At 32.9% G+C, this 7500-nt stretch overlaps 1 pseudogene; it reads right to left on the reverse strand.

Moving 5' to 3' along the window:
* The window catches only part of LOC137625045 (uncharacterized), a 107521-nt pseudogene that overhangs the window by 28281 nt on the left and 71740 nt on the right, over positions 1-7500 (reverse strand).

Here is a 7500-nt window from a genome sequence, read left to right on the forward strand (position 1 = left end):
ATTATTTACAATCATCATCAATACACATTCATGCTGCGCGATTGATTGTGATCACATTGACCACAATTATGTAAAGTATCATAGAAAGAAAACACTAAATGTTGACATATGTTCAACTCAATGTAGTAAACGTTGATATGAAAAAAAAATGAGAAAAGACTAATTAGATCTTAATTAAAGACATCTAAAAAGGAAAGAGATGTTTAATCTAGATCAGGTTACAAGTAAATGGATTTGTTAAAACATCTAGAATATAACAAAGGTCATTGACTCGAACTCAGGATTGTTTTTTAGAAGATAACAAAGGTCGTTGACTCGAACTGCAGGAATTTTTTCTAGAATAGAACAAAGGTCAGTGACTCGAACTCAGGATTTTTTTATTAGAATAGAACAAAGGTCATTGACTCGAACTCAGGAATTTTTTTTAGAATATAACAAGGTCATTGACCCCGAACTCAGGATTTTTTTTTTTTTTTTTTTAGAGACGAGAGAAAGCTCTCCCTTCCTCCTTATTCTCTCTCTCTATCTCTCTCTCTCTCGCTCTCTCTCTCTCGTCTCTCTCTATCTCTCTCTCTCTCTCAGTTCTTATAGATAGGCCAGGGGCTAAGTTATTAGAGAGGCTCTCCTTCCTTATTCTCTCTCTCTCTTCTCTCTCTCTCTCTCTCTCTCTCTCTTCTCTTCTCTTCTCTCTCTCTCTCTATCTCTCTCTGTTCTTCATAGATAGGCCAGGGGCTAAGTTAGTAGAGAGGCTCTCCTTCGTCCTTATTCTCTCTCTCTCTCTCTCTCTCTTCTCTCTCTCTCTCTCTCTCTCTCTCTGGAAGTTCTTCAGAGATAAGCCTTAATAATAGCAGTAGTCATAAACCCCAAGAAAATGGTTCATGAAACTACAAATTGAAAAATCAAATGGTAGGGTGAAAGATCTTCCAAACACCGTTTCTTCCTCATCTGATGACCTAACAATCTCCATCTCACCTGTAGCGACAGTCTGACTGTTCGACTGCTCGTAGAAGTCGAAATCATCGTCGATCTGAAAGTCGTGGTAATCGCCAGCGTTTCTGGAGCTCAGCTCGCAGTTGTCTCGGTATTGGTTGTATCCTAAGGTTTTGTACCTGTTCAATACATGAATATGATGCTTTAATGACCCTTAATGTTGTTGTTGTTGTTTTAGATTGGACCCTGGGTGTACCCTGAGGTTTTGTACCTGTTCAATACATGAATATGGTGTTTAATGACACTTAATATTGTTGTTGTTGTTGTTTTAAATTGACCCTGGGTGTACCTAAGGTTTTGTACCTGTTCAATACATGGATATGATGTTTAATGACACTTAATGTTGTTGTTGTTGTTTTAGATTGGACCCTGGGTGTACCCTGAGGTTTTCTACCTGTTCAATACATGAATATGATGCTTTAATGACCTTAATGTTGTTGTTGTTGTTTTAGATTGGACCCTGGGTGTACCCTGAGGTTTTGTACCTGTTCAATACATGGATATGATGCTTTAATGACCCTTAATGTTGTTGTTGTTGTTTTAGATTGGACCCTGGGTGTACCCTGAGGTTTTCTACCTGTTCAATACATGAATATGATGCTTTAATGACCCTTAATGTTGTTGTTGTTGTTTTAGATTGGACCCTGGGTGTACCCTGAGGTTTTCTACCTGTTCAATACATGAATATGATGCTTTAATGACCCTTAATGTTGTTGTTGTTGTTTTAGATTGGACCCTGGGTGTACCCTGAGGTTTTGTACCTGTTCAATACATGGATATGATGCTTTAATGACCCTTAATGTTGTTGTTGTTGTTTTAGATTGGACCCTGGGTGTACCTGAGGTTTTCTACCCGTTCAATACATGAATATGGTGTTTAATGACACTTAATGTTGTTGTTGTTGTTTTAAATTGGACCCTGGGTGTACCCTAAGGTTTTCTACCTGTTCAATACATAAATATGGTGTTTAATGACACTTAATGGTGTTGTTGTTGTTTTAAATTGGACCCTGGGTGTATCCTAAGGTTTTGTACCTGTTTAATACATGAATGTGATGCTTTAATGACCCTTGAGTAGGATAATCTTGTGAGAGAGAGGATTCACTAAGGTTGATGTTGCATAAATATGGTGCTTAAGCAATTGATATTTCAGAGAGAAAATATTTACTCGTTAAAAATTGATATAAGTTAAAATTTGTTGTTATAAGTTTAAAATTAAAAAAAAAAATGTACTCCAATTAGAAATGACTTAAAATTTAAGGTTATTAAGATTGCAGAAAAATATGTTTTGCCCCAAATCTATATTTCTATAAGAAAAAAAAATTATTTTTACTCCAATTAGAAATTTAAAATGAATTAAAAATGTTATTTTTGGCCCTAACTGTAGGAACATTTTCGGATAAAGGTATTTGATTTAAGAAGTTAATAACACTTTAATGAATGTATTTCTTAAACCGGGTTTGGGGCTAGACACCCGGCGACCCCCCTTAGACTACCGTATCCTTACCTTACCCTAAGGCAGTGGTTCCCAAACTATCTTACCTGACGCCCCCTTTTTGCGTCCAGTAGACTCGTACGTCCCCACTCCTCTCTTTTTCTTATTTGAAATGATTCTTACATTCATTTCTTAGCATTGTACAGGAAAACAGATTTCTGTTTGTATTACATTTTAATAATGAAAGCCACTCAAACAAATAATAGTACATTCCAGTAACTAAAAACGAAACATTTGGTTCAAAGTGAGCGAAAAAAAGTTTGAACATTAGCAAATTGGCAAAATTGAGTTGCAGTTTTAAGAATAGATAATTTGAACACATGGCATATAATATTTGGAAATACTTATGAGACTAAGGCACAATTTCTGGTCATTTTTTGAGATAGATGCTGCTGTTCTTTTAAGGATTTTATTATTCTATTAAACAAGTAATTTCGAGCAGATGACTTCACGCCCCCCTTGTATCGTCTTGACGCCCCCCTAGTGGGGCGCGCCCCCCAGTTTGGAAACCACTGCCCTAATGAAATGTTTGGTTGTTCTTTTGGATATAAAGTCTCAACCCTGTGTTTGCTCCCCAACTGGCTTTATTTCCGGCAAGGTAACACTAAAATCATAATATCTTGTAAATTGTAAAACTACCTTCATATTATCGCATTCAAGACCAAGATAAACATCAGCATATCTATTTTTGATGTCGTTGATAGTTTATATATGACATGTCTATTTTGACGTTGTTACTTTTTCTAGAATGATTTATTGTTAATTTGTTCTCTTCATTTATTTATTTCCTTATTTCCTTTTCCTCATTGGGCTATTTTTCCCTGTTGGAGCCCCTGGGCTTATAGCATCTTGCTTTTCCAACTAGGGTTGTAGCTTGGATAGTAATAACAATAATAACAAATGTCTATTTTGACGTTGTTACTTTTTTTAGAATGATTTATTGTTAATTTGTTCTCTTCATTTATTTATTTCCTTATTTCCTTTCCTCACTGGGCTATTTTTCCCTGTTGGAGCCCCTGGGCTTATAGCATCTTGCTTTTCCAACTAGGGTTGTAGCTTGGATAGTAATAACAATAATAACAAATGTCTATTTTGACGTTGTTACTTTTTTTAGAATGATTTATTGTTAATTTGTTCTCTTCATTTATTTATTTCCTTATTTCCTTTCCTCACTGGGCTATTTTTCCCTGTTGGAGCCCCTGGGCTTATAGCATCTTGCTTTTCCAACTAGGGTTGTAGCTTGGATAGTAATAACAATAATAATAAAGGTCTATTTTGACGTTGTTACTTTTTTTTAGAATGATTTATTGTTAATTTGTTCTCTTCATTTATTTATTTCCTTATTTCCTTTCCTCACTGGGCTATTTTTCCCTGTTGGAGCCCCTGGGCTTATAATATCTTGCTTTTCCAACTAGGGTTGTAGCTTGGATAATAATAATAATAATAATAATAATAATAATAATAATCCCCATGAATAAAAGATAGACATACGCCTGTCTCGATAAACTATATTCACCCCCAGAAATGTAATGTAAAGACATGTAATGTCACCCTTTAGAAGTATATGTGGGCCAAACTACACCTTTAATTTTGAAATGTACACTCACCTGTAATTAAATCCCCTGCACTCTCTCACTCGATTGCACTCTTCCTCGCATTCCTGACGGTCTCTGGTCTTGAGAACTTTGATGACGTAGCGAGAGGCGATTCTCTCCCGGGTCTTGATCAATTCGTAGCAGTAGTTGTCAGCTGGAAATAGAAAAATAGAAAATAGCAAATAGTAAACTATTACTTTACAGGATTCACCAATTGTATGACATACATTAGCATATATATATATATATATATATATATATATATATATATATATATATATATATATATATATATATATATATTTATATATACATTTTTCTGTCTTTCATGTCATGCTGACTGGCATTCAGTATTATTCTTTTTATAATTTGAATCTAAGCGTTATTGTGAAGGTGAAAAGATAATGAAGAAACTGTAACCCTCGTCTTGGCTCCTCTAGTATATATATTATATATATATATTTATATATATATATATATATATATATATATATATATATATATATATATATATATATATATTCATATATTTATATATATGTATATAATATATAATATATGTATAATTTATAATATATATATATATATATATATATATATATGTATATATATATGTATATATATATATATATATATATATATATATATATATTTACATATATATTTATATATATATATATAAATATATATTATATATAATATATATACACATATAAATACACACACATATATATATAAATATATATATATGTGTATATATATATATTATATAAAATATATATATATATACACATAAATACACACACACACACACACACATATATATATATATATATATATATATATATATATATATATATATATATATATATATATATACATATATATATATACACGTATATTTGCAACAAATTTGGCTAAAAATGAAAGCTTTTCCAACAGCTAATTTTAAGTCGTTTTAATTTTTCCTATTAAGAATATATAAACGACGTAAAACTCTCGATAATATTTCACAGCAAAATCTCAACCACTATCTAATCCAACTCTAAAGTTTTATAAAGAATATTACATAACTTGTGACGCTGCCACTGATTGCAACGAACTCTGCAAATATTAATATTTGCGAGCGGATGTCAGATTGAGCAGTGCAGGGTTACCAGGTTTTCTAAATGAGAAAAGGCCAAATTCTAATCAACAGCGGCTTTGAAAGACCAACCCATTAGAATAAAAAGGCCAAATATATAGTGTTTAAGGCATATCTTTTTTTCTTGATATTATTAAAAGCCAAACAATTTTAAGAAAGGCTAAATTTGAGTTTTTTTTTGGCCTGAAAAAATGCCAAACTGGCAACCCTGCTGCAGTGTCTGCTTTTTTTTTTTAATATGTTTTCAAGGATGTTGTTATATCTACAGTCGCGATAAAAGGGCCAGAAATTTACCCTTTCCTGTGTTGACATTTACATTTGCATTCTCCAAAAATATAAACCTTCTTTCCAGAGTATCTACACGAAGCTTAGTAATTTTGTATACTTTAGACTCGAGAGAGAGAGAGAGAGAGAGAGAGAGAGAGAGAGAGAGAGAGAGAGAGAGAGAGAGAGGAGAGAGAGAGAGAGAGAGAGTGAAGAGGTGTCTATTAAATATTTTGTAATTTACTTATATTTATAGATATAATACATACGTCCATTATGTAGAAGAACGCATTGAGGATACGCCACCTTATACTATATCCAGCTTTACAAAATTTGAACTCGAAAAGTTTCCTGTCATAAAGCCGGAACTTCGGTAATTTCCCCAGTGCCAAATAAACAACAACAATGCAGCCGTTTCTAGCCCATTGTATCATAAACAACAACATCATATGCAGCCGTTCCTAGTCCACTACAGGACAAAGGCCTCAGACATGTCCTTACCACCCTTGCAGCTAAGGATGGGGAGTCTGGGGGAGCCTATACATCTACCTGCCGAGTCATCACCAGCCATTGTCTGGCTCTCCCTGGTCCTAGCTTTTTTGGAGAGGATCTTTGGACGCTGATCAAATGGATATATTGTCAGTCTAGGTAGGGCATTGTCAAAGTCCCTTGCCTCTGCCATTCATGGGTGACCTTTGAAACCTGTAATAGCTTTTAAAGGTTATCGACACAAATAGGTACTTTTACCCTGGTTTACCCCCGTCCTTTTTTCTGAGTCCTATTTTTTTCGCGTCTTATTTTTTTCGAATCCTTTTATTTCGCGTCCCATTTTTTCGAATCCTATTTTTTTCGAATCCCACTATTTTCTTCCTATGTTTTCAAATTCTATTTTTTCCGTCCTATTTTTCGAATCCTATTTTTTCGCGTTCTATTTTTTTCGAATCCTATTTTTTCCGTCCTATTTTTTTCGAATCCTATTTTTTCGCATTCTATTTTTTTTTCAAATCCTATTTTTTCTGTCCTATTTTTTTCGAATCCTATTTTTTCGCGTTCTATTTTTTTTCAAATCCTATTTTTTCTGTCCTATTTTTTTCGAATCCTATTTTTTCGCGTCCTATTTTTTTCGAATCCTATTTTTTCCGTCCTATTTTTTTCGAATCCTATTTTTTCCGTCCTATTTTCTTCGAATCCTATTTTTTCCGTCCTTTTTTTTTCGAATCCTATTTTTTTCCGTCCTATTTTCTTCGAATCCTATTTTTTCCGTCCTATTTTTTTCGAATCCTATTTTTTCCGTCCTTTTTTTTTCGAATCCTATTTTTTCCGTCCTATTTTTTTCGAATCCTATTTTTTCCGTCCTTTTTTTTTCGAATCCTATTTTTTCCGTCCTATTTTTTTCGAATCCTATTTTTTTTCCGTCCTATTTTCTTCGAATCCTATTTTTTCCGTCCTTTTTTTTTCGAATCCTATTTTTTCCGTCCTTTTTTTTTCGAATCCTATTTTTTCCGTCCTATTTTTTTCGAATCCTATTTTTTCCGTCCTTTTTTTTTCGAATCCTATTTTTTCCGTCCTTTTTTTTTTCGAATCCTATTTTTTCCGTCCTATTTTTTTCGAATCCTATTTTTTCCGTCCTTTTTTTTTCGAATCCTATTTTTTCCGTCCTATTTTTTTCGAATCCTATTTTTTCCGTCCTTTTTTTTTCGAATCCTATTTTTTCCGTCCTTTTTTTTTCGAATCCTATTTTTTCCGTCCTTTGTTTCGAATCCTATTTTTTCCGTCCTATTTTTTTCGAATCCTATTTTTTCCGTCCTTTTTTTTTCGAATCCTATTTTTTCCGTCCTATTTTCTTCGAATCCTATTTTTTCCGTCCTATTTTTTTCGAATCCTATTTTTTCCGTCCTTTTTTTTCGAATCCTATTTTTTCCGTCCTATTTTTTTCGAATCCTATTTTTTCCGTCCTTTTTTTTTTCGAATCCTATTTTTTCCGTCCTATTTTTTTCGAATCCTATTTTTTCT

The sequence above is a fragment of the Palaemon carinicauda genome, chromosome 31 (genome assembly GCF_036898095.1).
Source record: "Palaemon carinicauda isolate YSFRI2023 chromosome 31, ASM3689809v2, whole genome shotgun sequence".
Taxonomy (NCBI): domain Eukaryota; kingdom Metazoa; phylum Arthropoda; class Malacostraca; order Decapoda; family Palaemonidae; genus Palaemon; species Palaemon carinicauda.